The 16,499-nt window shown below is 37.9% G+C and overlaps 1 pseudogene; it reads right to left on the minus strand.

The window, feature by feature from the left end:
• Window positions 1-15,020: 15,020 nt before the first annotated feature.
• LOC149179353 (putative aldo-keto reductase 1 pseudogene) overlaps window positions 15,021-16,499 on the minus strand; it is a 57,902-nt pseudogene continuing 56,423 nt past the window's right edge.

Here is a 16,499-nt window from a genome sequence, read left to right on the forward strand (position 1 = left end):
TCTAAGGAAGCTGCAGGGGCAGGTGTAGTCCTTCTGTCCCCCACACAAGAATGCAACCAGTTCAAGCTAAAGGACGAGATTGGTCAGGATAACATTGTTCAACTTCCCAACAACCATATACCCAAATGATTGGTGCCCCTAGAGAAGCTGTTTTACCATAACGATGTACCTTATAAGCTTGCCAAAGAAGAAAATGAGTTTGTTGTTCATAAACATAATGTAGGGAGTCCAGCCCATCCAAACTACATAAATCTGTCCACTCATTGTCTTCTGCCCAAAGTTCCGAGTATTGCACCATGACGAAACAATTTGCTGATATCTTTGCTTGGGAATACAATGATCTTAGGACCTATGACACCAATACCATTCCACATAAGATTCCAGTGCAGAAGAACACCATCCCTTGGAAGCAGAAATTAAGACCTATCAGTCCTCTCTTATTACCTTTGCTTGTAAGGATAATAAAAAAACTATTGGAGGACAACAAAAAGAGATGGGATTCCAAGTTGAAGTTTTCACTGTGGGCTGACAGATTTACCATCAAGAAGTCCATAGTAAGTTCTCCATTTAAGTTGATTTATGGCACTGATGCTATTTTTCCTATCCAGCTGATTCTCCCAGTGGCCAAATTCTTGCAAGAATAACATGAAGAAGAGAATGAAATGGCGAGGAAAATGAGTAACTTGGTTGAATTACAATAGATCAGAGAGCAACTAGTTGAGAAGTCAAAAGTTCATCAGAAGAAAATCAAAGAAACCTTTGACAGGAAGGCGAAAGTGACAATTTCCAAGTTGGTGCCTGGGTTCTCAAATGGGATGCATTGAAGGAAAAGAAAGGCAACCATGGTAAATTTGATGCCTTATGGACAGGACTGTTTGTCATTGCTCAAGTTCAGATGAACAATACGTTCATTCTACACAATTTAGAAGGGGAAGGTGTTTTTGATGGCCTAGTCAATGGGTGGTTTTTGAAACTTTACTTCATATGAGGCTTTAAGGCCTTAACTTGGTAATAAGTTTTTTCAGTTTTTTTTTTTTTTTAATGCAAATAAACTCCATGCCCAATGGAACACTAGAAGATAAGTTTGTTTTGGTTGTTACTGGAATGGCAATGGTCTACAGTTCTTGAAACCTCGCAGGGAGGCTCTCATCCCCAGAAGGAGCCAATGTTAACCCCTGAGGTGCAGTGCCTATCATGCCAAAGGATCAAATTCGTCGCAGAAGGGGAACCTTTAGAATGGTGGAAAAGCACTATCGGGAGGCAAAACCAAAAGAAAACTGTGAAAAAAACAGAGTATTGGCAGTGGCAACAATAAATGCACAGTAGCTGTCAGATCTGGCCGATCAACGGTCCAGATCTGATCGGAGGTTGCAATTGGTGGTGCCAGTCAGCGGTGGCAATCGACGGTCGCTATCGGAGATTACACAAAGCGCTCACCAACGGCTCAGGGTCATTGCATTATGTGATTGCGATGAATCACATCGTGATATCGCAATCAAGGCTACACAGAGGAGCAGGCATATGCACATGCACATCTGCGATCTGATGAACCAGACCCGACGGTTATATAAATGTTATTTCATAATATTTGAGATCCGTAGAAAAGGCATTTTCAATGTATTTTGTGTATTTCGTTCGTTAAACAAATATGAGGAGTGAAGTGCCGATGCGATAAGCTGGACCCGAAAGGGTTCCTTAAGGCTATTATATATTATTTCGGATCTGCCATAAGCCATTTCTTACGTTATTTTCATTTAATGTATTTTTAAAAATACACAGGAGTAGGCCGTTTGCGACATGCGATAGCGACTCAAAGCCTGAACCGATAAAGGAATAGATCCAATTTAAGGACTTTTGAAGTCCGAAATAAGTGGTGTTTTGGTGGGATTTCACAGTGTTTCAGCATTCCTGTGTGTTAACAGAAATGGGCCAATTGCAGGGATTTCAAAGGCCCGAAGACCCATTCCATGGCAGATACAGGTGGCCACAATCCTTAGAGGTGTTATGCAATAATATCTACACTCCAGAAGAGGGAGACAGATTGTCGGGAGACAGAGGCTGGAAGGGGAAAAAGCCACAGCGTGATGCAGCCGAATCAACAAGTGATCATGGAGCATCGCCGGCACGAGCGAGCCACCTGCCAGCGCGACGAATTACCATAATTGGTTAATGCGCTGTTACAAAAGGAACCTCTGAGCTCATGCATTTCTAGTCATGGCATCAAACAGTTAAAAAAGAGATAGGGGATATATTAAGACCTCTCGAGCCTCAGAAGGCTCGAGAGCATTGTAATAAGCCTATAAAAGGCTGAGAGTTAGAGAGAATAAGGGTTCAACTTTTGGAGACTGTGAAGCTGTATTCCTTCCAAGCGTCTCATCTTCATTATAGTAATACAAGCTTCTTTTGCTGTTACATGTTCAATTGCCATCTTCTCCTCCACTCTAAGCTTGCACTTGAATAGGTTATTCATGTATTTCTTCTGTATCTAATGCCAGATAACTGTCATCTTATCTCTGCCTTGATATATTAGATTTGAAAGCTTTATTTACTTTCTGTAGCTAGCCATTCATATGTGTTAATGTATGCATTTGCTGGTACAGTCAGGATTCTCCATCCATTCATTGAATCTATAATCTATTGAGCATTAGTGGTCTAAAGCCTTGTACTGTTGAGGGTGTTCATGCATGTCTTGAGTGAGAATAGATCTAAAATGGTTATGTGACTTGATCCAAACCATCATCCATTCCAATAGTTCCGAGAACACTATTGAAGATTATATGTTACCAGGCATCTCCGAGCTACAACCTAGGATAACTTCTGATGCAGGAGCATTCAGCCCAAGGAAAATCATTGTAAATAGTAGACATAGGGGGTCATAAATTTTAGGAAATAGTTTTCCTAAGTATCAAGTTAAGGCAATATTTAGGCCTTTAAGTGTGATTTAATTAGATAATGGTAGAATATGTAAATTCTCTCAAAAATAAATAAATGAGAACATGAGTGGTAGAAGTCAAATCCAACTCTTAAACAGTTCCATGATTCTGGGAACAAGAGAGAGATTTTAGGCATTAAATGGGAAGCTGATAAGAAGACTTTTTTGTTTTAAAACAGAGGAAAACATGGAATGGATAAAGTGTCAAGGAGACTTATCTGCCACATATGTATGCATGCAGAGAGCTTTAGGGATTTTGTTAGAGGGGTGATCGGATCCTCCAATGATCCAATCCAATGCATTCTTATAAATAAGTGAACCTACGCGTTCAATAGGAAGAGGCCACTAATAGGAGAATCAGGCCTGTGTGTGTGCATGAGACCGAAGTGTCTTGGATGTAATCTTTGCTTTTTATATTAATATATGTAGATGTTGGTTCTTGACTGTGTCAGAGTATTGAAGAGTATTTCATGAATGTTTGAATTAATGTGTTGAACTCGTAGGTTTTGTGACAGAGTGCAGGCAGAGTTCTGAAGTACGCAGAGGCGTAATATGATTCAGAAGAATTGAAGGGATCATTGAATCCAATTGGAGCAGCAGAGCGAAGCTCTGGAGAGACAACAAGCTGGGAGCTCTAAGACCTAAGCTCAGAATCAGAGTGGTGTAGCAGAAGTAGTGAAGGCAAACTTGAGGAAGAGACCATGTTAGCTAAAAACATAGTAAAGGATCATCAATTCACTATGATGATAGGCACATTGGAGATAGCCATAGAAACTGTTGAGACAGACAGTAGGGAAGAAGGACATCTACTGAAATATGTTAAGAAGGAGGAATCCTATGCAAAGGATTTAACCTTGGGAAAAGGAATTTAGAATCCTTGTATGAGACAATACTCCTTTGTTAGTGAGTGTTTTGAAGAGGATGGACAGTGTTTTGAAGATATCGTAAGTCTGTAGGAGTACTCTAGGAGAACAAAGTATGATGGAGAAGACCTCTTGAATGAGGGAAGTAGTGATTTGCTACAGTAGAAAGACCTTGAGATTACAAGGATCAAAGGAAGACAATGTTTTAATACTGTAACACAACATGTAAAGGATGAATCTGGAAGAAGAGAGCATTGTGATGAAGTGCTTGCTAAGTGTGAAGAAGAGATTAAACTGCTGGAGAAACTGATGAGAGAACTTGATGGTAGAACAGAAGCTGCAGTTATAGTTTCTGAAGAAGAAGATGTGTCTCAAGTAGGCATGGAGACAGGAAGATGCAATAATTTGTTTGCAGGTTCATTAAACAACATGAATGAGTATGAGTATGTGATCAAAGAGATTGAGCAAAGATTGTTTGAAGATGGTAAAGAGGCGGTAGGAATCAAACAATTTCAAAGTAAAGATAACCAACAACAGGTTAAAGGAGGAGGAGTTCACTACAGTGGACAAGAGCAGGAAGGCATCATTAGAATAGATGGTGTGGAAGAGAGACTAATGGACAGTCTCATGAATTCTGCTGAGAATTCGAATCAGCATACTAATATGCTGACAGAGGAAGAGGAAATAGAGCAACAAACTGAAATGTTTCCAAAGAAAGAAGAGGCACCAAGGCCTCATGTTTTTAATTTTAACAAGTGTTTTGTGAATGCAGGTTTTGTTGCAATTGCTGGAGGAGATTTGGCACAAGTGAGCAGCCAAGTAAAGATGAAAGAAGAAGACTTCATGGAATAATTCAATCCATGGAACAAAGATGTTAAATTGCTGGAGAAAATGCTGAACAGTCATGATTCAATCATGAAAGAGGGTAAGGATGATAGGGAGGCAACAAAAATGGCAGCAAGTAAACCAAAGAATGAAGTAAGTAAAAGAAAAGTTAGCATAGAAGACAACAACAGTAACCTGAAACAAAGAGAAGAAGACAGAAGTAAGAAGCAGAAGATGGACCAACCCAAAGATATGCTGGACATAGAAATTGAAGAAATATGGCAGCAAATGATGAAGCAATTCAAATGGAGGGAAATGGTAATAGCAGCAAGCAAGATCAATCAGAAGTTGAACCTGATTGACAGGAAGAAGAAAATGGAGCAAAAGACAATAGAAGTGCAGCAACAGCAAAGGAATAAAGCATCTAGACAGTTACAGAACAAAGTGTGGGATCCAAGAAGACCAAGACCAGAACACACATGATCAAGAGATCATGAAAATTTTCTACTTTGGGAGTCTGATGCAGGAGCATTCAGCCCAAGGACCTTGAGCAGAGACAACTCAGAGCTAGGGAACAAGCAGGTTTTCGACTGGATCATCAGAACATTGACCACATATTCACCCTTTGCACCGTGATTGAGGAGGCATGAAACCGCTCTTCAAAAGTCTACTGTTGTTTCGTAGATTTTCAGAAAGATTTTGACTCTGTTCCGAGGGAGGCCTTGCTCTAGAAACTCAGAGATATTAGCATTTCTACAACCCTATTGACTGCTATTATGTGCCTATATGAGTCCGTTCTTGGTCGTCTTTACGCAGCCCACGGGATGTCTGATTCCGTTCGAAGCACTATTGGGGTTAAACAAGGTTGTCCACTGTCCCCTACCATGTTTGGGATCTATATTGATGAGTTGGAAGCATTTCCACATGAGCATATCCAAGACACTGATGGATGACTTCTTCACCAGGCTTTGATATCTATTCTACTCTTTGCTGACAACGTGATCCTCCTCTCCTCATCCCCAGAAGGATTATAGAGGTAGCTGGATGCCTTAGCTCTGTTCTGTGACCATCGACAGTTAATGGTCAACCTGGGTAAAACCAAGGTTATGATCTTCAATGGGGTGAAGAAAATCTCAAACCTTCACTTTCTATTCAGAGGGGAGGAGATTGAGATCACCAGCACATATACTTACTTGGGGGTGCAATTTTCAGGTCCCCGCTTCAGTTTGCGACTAGCACTTCAGCCTCAGACCAACAAAGGATATGGATCCTTAGCCCTTCTCGAGAGGCAGTGCTTTCGACATCACTTCTAGTACATCTCGTCCAAGATGAGCCTCATGGACACATTGATTCGTCCCACTGTTCTATATGGCTCAGAGATTTGGGGACCGTCTTTACTTGAGTTACATTTGGCTTCAGCTGAGAGAGTCCAGATTCTTCTTCTCCATTGCATCATTAGGTGCAAACTGACAATGCTGCAACACATCATCCTTGCAGAGTTTGGAGCTCAGCCCTTTCGGCTTGATACGGTCTTCAGATTGGTTTCATTCTTGCATCATGTCCAGGGCTTGGCAGACTCGATAAAGAGTAGGGACCATTATTCTTACTTGGCATATTGCTATTTTGAGATTATTACCCATTCTACTCCATCAGGCCGAGCCAGATGTTGGTTTATAGGAGTTTCAAACCTCTTAGAGGCAGTGGGAATTCAGTTGGATCGTTCCCCCCTTTCCGATATTCCTTAGATGCTCCTGGTCACCTTTTACCTATTAGACAAGAGCTAAACAAGATCATCAGGGAGGACATCTACAGGCAGTTCGACCAAGTCACTTGGGTCAATCCTCTAGGAGGGTTGCGCCCAAAGATGGCCTTCTATGCTGGGCACTTCTTGGAGTTGAGAGACGGGCTCATTATTCGACCCCAGTGTACGTTTCAGAGTAGGTTCTCATAGGCTTCAGGTAGAGACATATCACTAGGTGGATAGACTAGACAGACTCTGCCAGGTATGTCATTTATAGGAAGTGGAGATCGAGGTACACTTCATCCTTAAATGCCCTATTTACTACGAGATCAGAGGAAGGTTTCATTGCTTGTTTAGATATTCTCGGACCCTCGCCGAATTTTTCAGGTACCCCGATCAAAGATGTTTGGCCCTATATATGCAGGAGGCTCTTAGGTTCCGAGCGCATATTCTTCAACCTCCCATCAGACCAGACCCCACACAGAGGATCACGACATTTTTCAGGGTAATACCTTCGGACAGGGGCACCAAGAGATCGATTGATACCAGTACGTATCCAAACTATAGATTAGTGAGGATCTGTGGGACCTCACCCTACCACACGATCTCACAATAGTTTCGTCTCAGATCTGCTCTTGGGAGACAGACTAGGTCCTCCAACATTCAGCAGCGTGTGAACCCCCCCAGGACATGATTTAGTGGACAGTCTGCACTTGCCATCAGCTCTTCATCGGGCCAACAAAAATTGTTGAGTTTCTTCAGTGTTATTCATTCAGTCTCAGATGTTAGGAGAGATGGGTCTGATCCTCAGACCTATTAGGTCCTGGATCTTCTCATATTCTCCGCTCGTGCCATACTTTGATTTAATTCATGTATTGTATCTTTGATTTACTTCATGCATTGTATCTTTTATAGGAGACCGTTTGGTTCTCCCGCTTTGTATATACATCAGTGTACTCAACAGTCCCTTTGACCTACTTTGTGGTCGTTAGTTGGACATAAATATAATTATCTTATCTATCTTATCTATTGTCAGGGTTGTTTTGTATTATTAAAGTTTTGTGGTGTCAGAGTTTCTTTTGTACCAGCTAATCCCAGTTTTTTTATTACAATGTTAATTTTATATATTCTGTGATGCTGTATTTTTAGTATTTACCATAATGTAACAGAGAGTATTGTAATCAATATGCTTTGGAATATGAGTTGGCTTAAAAATAAACAGATGTTTAAAAATAAATTATCCAAAATTCTGTGATATATGTATTTTATTTTTTATTTTTTTAGGTTTATTAAACACAAAATGTTTTACTATAACCAATCAAAAACTCCAAGTTTTTATTACGTTCTTTTCTGAGAAAAAGTCTCTCCCATGCCAATTGTGTTGTTGTGAGACGTCTATAGATTACCATCGGATTGAAAAAGACAAGTATTTTCCAATTACAATTTGGAAAGTATTTTTTACCCTCAGATTGAAAAAGACAGGTATTTTTCAGTTACAATTTGGAAAGTATTTTTCTGTTGTTTCCTCGTTTGTCATAGGAGAGTTTAGCTCTCAACCCCATCTGTCAATAGTAACCTTGTCACCGCTACAACGACCTCTTCTGCTTGGGATTCCAGGTTATTTTCGATCGCCTTAACGACACATCCACTCAACGACTGATTCTTTGCTCCATCATTTGCCTTGACGACACATCCACTCAACCACTCAATGACTGATTCTCTGCGCCATAATTCATTATCAGATACAATTTATGCCTTAACAAGGTTTTCCTTTCCATGGTTCCTTTATTTTCTGTCTCTGTTAGATTCATTATGGGTTTACAGCCAAAGTTTACTTAGTAATCTCTTTTTCTTTGCAGTCTATTGGTTAGAGTTGTAGCTTCCCAGGATTTTCCTATCTTCTTAACTTACTTCCAAAGTTTACTTAGTAATCTCATTTTGTTTGCAGTTTATTGGTTAGAGGCCGTAGCTTCCTAGGATTTTCCTATCTTCTTAACAGGCTTGGAAGCAACTGTGGTTTATTTCCTTTAATGGGTAATTCCCCTTGTTGTAAACTTTGTCATTGTGTTATGCTATAGATTAATTATAATTGTAGGTTTTAATATGACATTTGTGTTTGATTTTCAGTCCGGTCACTCTGTGGCTTAGCATGGTTATCGACAGGGTCAACGCTACTAGACAACCGTTCCACTCTATGGCTCTGAAGTCCAGGTGTTTTGGGGGTTTTTATCGTCACATAGATTAAACCCTAGATACGGTCCTATTGTTTTATTTTAATTTCTTCTCGCTACTATTTACTACAGGGTTATTACTTATACATGGTGGAGTCACGAAACTTGTTTTCTGTTTTGTAAGAAGTGAAAGTTTTCTCGACTATCAATTGTAAATTTCACTTTCGCTGTAGCTACAAAGCTCAGCGATGTTTTATTTTGGTTAACATTCCTCTATGGTACTAATCGTTCGGGTTTTCGTTGGAATACGTTTATATATGTATTTGTTTTGCACTGAATACGATTTATGTACATATGTTTTCATTTTAATGGAAAGTATGCTGTGTTCTGTTCCGGAGGTTAAACCTTCGTACTGTTCTTTCTTGAATTGTTAAAAAATGAGTGAGATACTTACTCTGTTATTAATTTTTTAGATTTTCTGTCCTCACTGCTTAGGGTTTTAATGCAACTCAATTTTTACTCGATACTTGCGTTCACACATTCTAAATTCGAGAGTAATTATGATTTATGGTATGGTTAAATTTCTCCTACTGTGATTTGTTTCCATTTGATGGTAATGTCTCTAAATTCAAGCAGGATTTTGAGTTCGAGAGTAATTATGAGTTATGGTATGTTTAAATTGCTCCTACTGTGATTTGTTTCCGTTTGACGGTAATGTCTCTAAATTCAAGCAGTATTTTGAGAGAGAGTGTGAAATTGTAGCTAGCGAAAAAAAGGCTACACTTCGTTTTGCTCAATTTCTTTCTTCATGTCAAAGTAAAAGCTCGAAATTTGTAAATTTTTTCTAAAAATTGCACTGGCTCACCCCAAAAAATTGAAATTAAATGTATATGATCGAACTCTGTAAAATTTGAAATGGAGGAAATTAGCTTGAAATTTGAAATTTATGTCCAATTGAAATTGATTGTCTTTTTTCTTTGTTTTTTGCGAAACTTTGTAAACCCTGGGACGAAATATTCAGTCCGCCAAAAACATGAAGCTGATCGTATTTTCTCTCTGGTGAGAAAATTTGTAAAGTTTGGAACGAAAAGGAAAAGATTTAAGTTTTAGCTAAACAATTTTTGATAAAAGAAAATTACAATATCACTCTTTCGTTTTCATTGCATCGTTAGCGTCTGTGTCTATCTTGGATAATTTGAATTATCACAAAGATGATTGGATCAACTGGAAATTTTTTTGTTATTTGACAGGCCAGAATGCGTGTTCTTCATTTTGGGAATGGGAAAAATGACTAAATAATATTCCCTTCTCAAGCGAAAAAAACGCTGCTTGTATGTCATACTTTCTGAAATTTGCGTATTTTAATTGAGAAAAGGTTCTTCCAGAATGTATGGACTATGTTAATAAATAATATGAATTTTACGGATTATCCAGTAGAAAATTGCTTATATCATCTTCAATTCATTGAAAAATGTGCAACCAAGAAAAAAAATGCTTACAATTAGCAAGGAAATTAGACAAAATTTGAGTTCTTTGTATGGAGAATATACTCTACAGCAAGTAGACACATGCAAATAGAAATTTTTGCATCTCTGGGGCGATTATTTTATAACGACAGTGATATTGAGGTTATTTTCATTTTTAATTTTGTAAGGAAATTGTTTCAAGGGCCGGTCATAACAAAAATTAGAAACTGGATTTTTAAGGAGAGACATAGAATGAAACACAATTTACATCTTTTCGAATTCATAGAAATGAGAAGTTTAATCAGAGCATAGAGTTTTGTATCAAATTTTAATTCATTGCTCGCTCAAAATTTGCATACATTACAATATCTCAATCCATTCTTTAATTAAGGTTGAACATAGCAATTTTGTTTTTTAAATAAAATAAATATTACTATTACAATAATAACACAGTACATTCTCCCGAAGTTTTATAAAGTGTCTTAGTTATAAAGTGTCTTAGTTTGAAGAGTGTTTGAGCAGCTAAGCCCTATTTACATTTCAACTGATTATATGTATAAAACCAAGATTATAAGCCAGATCACTAATAACCACCATAGGGAATTCACACAATGTGTGTGTAAGTGACAAGTTGCTCAGGAGTAGGGGAATTTTGACTTTCTATGCTTGGAAGAGGTTGTTAATTAATGGGTTCTTTGATGGTTTCTTTAAACTTAATTCAATAATATTAAATGGATGCAGTGATCTGCAGGCAATCACAATTCATTTAACATAGTGTATATCTGATCAAAATAACATAACGCTGGACCGATGTTATAAATGTTATGATTGGAATAAAAAGTTTTAACTCTTGTCAAATTGACAATTTAATATGAGGGATTATAGACTCGGATTTAAATATCAATGGCTGATCAGGCTCTACTCTCATTTCTAGTTTACAATGCACATTCAGTTTACATTATTTTTGCTGATGTGGTCTCTATTATATAGTTATTTTATTTTTCTATTTAGTGGTGAATATTTTTCAGAGGTGCTGTGTTGTTTCCCATGTTTTTGATGATATTATTACCGAGCGCCTACACCATGCTGCGTTGTTTCCCATGTTTTTGATGATATTATTACTGAGTGCCTACACCTGCCCCTGGTCACGATGTTTATATTCCTTTCTTGAAAGTTATGATGTTAAAGTCTATTTCTTCTTTGCTTTAGACGAAGTGAATCTATTTTAAAGATCACCGTATGGTATTTTTAGTTATCTGGTCATTTTTTAAAGAACTATCATTGAATATGAGGTATGAAAATAAATTGGGTATGATTGGTGGTTACCATTTTCAGTTTACACTGCACAGGCAGCCTAAACCATGAATCCTGCACACAGAGATGGTCAACTGTAGAAATGTCGCTCATCATTAATACTAAACCTCTTGCTTGCTTGTATTGGAAAATAACTACAACTTTTGCCAATAGTAGCTTTTTGTTGTTGTCTAAAGACATAATTGGCATACCGACAAGAAATGAAAATTCCCATAAATGGTAATGTCGGTGAGAGATGAAAAATGAATTTTGAAAAGAGTAATTGAGGGGGTATATATGGTACTTTACTCGACAGTCTCTGAGATAACATGTAGCTATATAATACTTCCATCTTTAATACTTCCATCTAAAGGCCATACTGATGTGGAGCTATAATAGATTTCCTGGATTGCAAAAGGAAGCGATGAAGTTGTTTCCTTTGATTTTCCGCTTACTACAAAATGTTCCATCAATTCAGGACTACCAAGTAAATCAACCAGCTTCAGTGGCACCATCCCGCTATTTTCATTGCCACCGAGAAATTATGAAGTAATAAGTATTTTGAAGTGGGCATCACCTATCACCTTCAGAAGATACTCTGTATTTGTATCTATTGTTTCCAATGGAAATGACAACCTCCCTAGCTTCTTTTTCATACTCTCAGATGAAGATTCTTCTATATTGGCTATTGCTTATTTAAACAAAAGCAAGGGTGTTTCCCATCCTTGTAGACAATCTAGTGAAAAAAATCGAGTTGATTTCATTGGCTTAGCTGGTCTCAAGATGATTTTCGTGTCCCCAGAGCTACATCCATAGAATCCTCTGGCTGGTTCTGATGGAAACAAGCTTTCATTCATTTTAGGAAAAATAGATGACAGGAAATGTTCATCCTCTACTAACAGTTGCAAGTTTTTGGACTGGAGCATGTAATTTACTGCATCATCATCAAAACCTAAAATACACCCTAACTTAATCACCTCACATAAACCTGCAACAAGATCAGGATGCTCGGGCAACAAGCCAGCTGAAATCGCCTCTGCAAAATCAGTTGCTAAGGACAGTTTCCTTTTGATTGTGTGGATCAGACTTTTTGATCAAAATTTGCTTCTTACACTTTTCCCATCTCACTAGACTCGTTGTTCTTCCTTTAAACTTATCTTCCACACCATTTTCTGTTGGTACTGAAAGTGAGTACTCAACTGTAAATGGTTCAATAACTTCATAGATAGTAGACTCAACAAGAGTACTCACACTTTGATGCCTTATATCAGGTGGAAATTTGGCGAAAGGGTGTGCAATATATGCTAAAATAACTCTGTATAATCCTACAGTTGTGTCCCATGTTTCTGTCATTGTGTATGCCAGACATGATAAAAAAGAATTCTATCTGGGGGATTCGAATTTGAGAATACTGGTATGAGATCATGGTGCCAAGCCTCAAGCCTTTTCAAGCAACTTCAATTTGAAAGCTCCGGCCTTCCAGGCTTGTCTCTCACTTGCCACTGGATCGATGATTTCTGGTAGGTAAGGAGTAGTGATTGTATATGGTAAGAAACTAAATAAATCAGTAGTGATTATATATGGTAAGAAACTAAATAAATCAGTGTGATTTGTTTTGCACCATGAATAGGTTAGATTATTTTCTTTAAGCAACAATTGCAAACAATGTCGAACACCTTTTGAAGCCACACCATGTTTTGGTTTCACAACAGTGATTGAAACCACATCAGCTTGTGTTTTCACAACAACTGTTGTTCCTTTGTTCAGGACATTTTACATGATGTTAAAGAGTCATCATAGAACTAGAGACTTGTGAAAGAATTACTTTAATTCAGTAATTGTGTTTCAGCCTTAACTACTTTAGGCTTGTCCCCAAGACATTTCACGGTAGCCTCTATAGTTGTTCTTCCCTTTGTGGTGGCTCATGCTCATTCTGAACTAACAAATGTAAATCTTAATAACGAAGAACAAATTATGTAATGGCATCCCAAATATAGTGTTTTGCTTAAGCATTCAAGATTCAACCTTTCTTTCTTGCCTCACAAGATTGATATTAGAAATGAGGACCGCATAGTCTACAAAAAACTGCTTCTAATTAACAGTTCTAGTATGCAAAATCTGCGAGGCAACCAAATAGTCACATGGACTTTTGATTTGTTAGTTACATACTCAGATGCTCTTTTCTACCCTTTACTATGTCTTTTCTACTTTTTCTCAGATGCTCTTTTCTACCACCTTTTTTCGGATGCACATTTCTACTCTTTTCTACTACATTGGTAGGGACTTGCTGCTTAGCAACTCTCTTTGTTAATATACAATATGATACTACATAATCAAGCATATGATACTACATAATCAAGCAACTCTCCCTATTAATATACAATATGATACTACATAATTTTTTTTTTCACTTCTGGTTCACGGATACCCTGGTTAGTGGGTAGCTGCTATGTCCAGGGCTGTTCGACACTGAGTGGACCCCACCCGAAGGGGATCAACACCCCTCGACCTATTTACTAACTTGACCCCAAGAGCTTTTGGGAATTGACCCTGTGACCTCCCGATTGGCAAGGCACTGATTTGACCGATTGAGCTAACTCTTGGGGCCTTACTACATAATTAATCAGATGTTCTTTTCTATTTTATTTTTTTATTTTTTCTATTTTTTTCTACCTTTTCTCAAATGCTCTTTTCTACCTTTTTTTTTTGCCTTTTTCTACCATATTAGCAGGGACTTGCTTCTTAGCAGATCTCCTTGTTAATATGATACTACATATATGATAGTACATAATCGGAATACAAAACTATTTAAAACTATAATTATATATCTTTTCTACCTTTTCTACCCTTTTCTCCCACATTGGCAAGGACTTGTTGCTTTGCAGCTCTCCTTGTTAATATAAAATATGATACTACATAATCAGAGTGACTTTTGTAGCCGCGAAACTATTTAAAATGATAATTATATTTTGACATGTGATGGTGTTTTTAATATAAAATATGATATGGTATAAAATTCAAATATTTTGTTATTAGATAAATGTATTTGGTGGTTGAGTAAAATGATAATTATATTTTGATACATGAAATAATTATATTTTGATATGTGGCTTTTGTATCCACATAGCTATTTAAAATGATAATTATATTTTGATATATGAATTAATTATATTTTCATACTTAGCTTTTGTATCCACAAAGCTATTTAAAATGATAATTATATTCTGTTATGTGATGGTGTTTTTTAACATAAAATATGATATGGTATAAAATTTAAATATTTTGTTATTAGATAAATGTATTTGGTGGCTGATTAAAGTTTGGTTTTTTTTTTTAATAAAGTGGAAGAGATTAGTGCTTTTCAATACGAGGAATGTTGAGTTAAAATTGTATAAAAAGGTTATTGTTAAGTTTAGAAATAAAAATTCATTTTAATATTAAAATCTGGAAAGGTGTCCATGTCTCTTATCATTTCGCATATATATATATATATATATATATATTATAAAAATGGTTATGGGACTTCATTAACTGAGTGGAAAAGATCCACAAATTCGGTTACAAAAGAAGAGGTAGAGTTCTGCGTGACTTTTCAGCCAGAGGAATATAACGCCTACTCTTAGCAGGCTCCTCTTTTCACATTTAATAAAGTGTACTTCTGCTGCTAATTTCCTGAGCTGAAAAATGCAAACAAACTGATGCAGAAGGAAGCAAAAAGAACATGGCACTTTAAGGGATTGGATCCCAAAGGATTACATTGTCTTTGAGAAAAGAATCGACATCTAAATGGATTGCCTTGTTTGCCTCGTTATCTGCTTCTTTGTTATTTGTTCTAAAAGCATGGAAGTATTTCAGATTCAGGGACTTTGCCATGTCCTTGATCCTTGAAATTATCCTTGCAAGCTGCAGGTCCGCTAGATTGGAGTTGGCCGCCACTGCTTGGATGATCACCTGGGAGTCTCCGAAGACATTTGCCTCCTTGTAGCCCAGCTCTTTGAGGAATTTGATTCCTTGGAAAAGGTCCATCGCTTCAACTTGAATACTTGAGGAGTGGCCTAATCTCAAAGCAAATCTGTGCACAGCTGTTTCATCTGGATTTATAATAAGACCTCCTGCTCCAGCAGTGCCTGGATTCCCTTTGGCAACCCCATCGAAGAAGAGGGATGGAAGAGTTTAAATGGACATCCAGATTTTAAAATCAGCTTCATTTTTCCTGACTTGCCATTCTTTGCAAGGAGGAGGAGAGCTGTTCGCTTTTGGAAATTTGAAATTGAGAGCAGTTCCCAACTCTATGTCCTGTTGGCTTAAATTTGTGTCGTCTCCTTTGTCTTCCAGCTACTCAACTAGCTGATATTTTACTAAGTTGGCCACTATTTTGAAGTCCTGTTCCTTATTTCAAAAAATCCTTCGGTTCCTTTCCAGCCAGACTTGCCAGCTGATGAATTTAGGCAGAGCACTCCACGCTGACCTGATTGTTTTATTTTTTGGAGATGAGCTTGGGTATTTGGCCATCCAGCCTGCAAATAGTTCCGAGACTGAGGAGGGGAAAGTGAATTTATACTTCCAGGAGACAAGCAGCTCTTGCCATATGGAGGTTGCGAACTTGCACTCAATCATGAGTTGGAAGGCAGATTCTGAGTTTTCCTTACAAAGAGAGCATCTAGAAGGCCCGTAGAAGCCCCTTTTCTGAAACCTGTCTTTAGTCAGAATTTTTTGGTGGTAGAGAAGCCAGCAGAAGTGATCTACCTTAGGAATTGAAGGAATTTTCCATATGCCAACCCAGGGGGCAGGATTGGGAGGCACGTGGGGTCTCTCAAGGCATTTGACATAGCCCTGGGCTACAGAATAACTTGCTCGATTTGATCCCCAGCCTCTCATGTCCTGCTTGCTTACTTGAATTGGAGCCAGCCCATGTAACTGCGCGATTAACGTTTCCAGGTCACTGGGAGCTGTTTCCAACCCACCCACACATCGTCTTTCCCAATTGAGAGATCCCACAATGAGTTTAAGCTGACCTCTGACATCCAGCGCTGTAACTCAGGCATGCCTTTCGATTCTTCCAGTGGAGGTCTATTTAAGATGTTGTCGTTCCAGAGATGAATGCGTTTTCCATTTCCTGGAATCCAGAAGTAATGATTCCTTATCAATGGACTAGTTCTGCTGATGAACCTACTGAAAGGAGAATTGAAGTGGTTCTTGGGCTGATCC

The sequence above is a fragment of the Pinus tabuliformis genome, chromosome 4_1 (assembly GCF_031772625.1).
Source record: "Pinus tabuliformis cultivar Carrire ecotype Pingquan chromosome 4_1, CPIR1, whole genome shotgun sequence".
In the NCBI taxonomy this organism is placed as follows: domain Eukaryota; kingdom Viridiplantae; phylum Streptophyta; class Pinopsida; order Pinales; family Pinaceae; genus Pinus; species Pinus tabuliformis.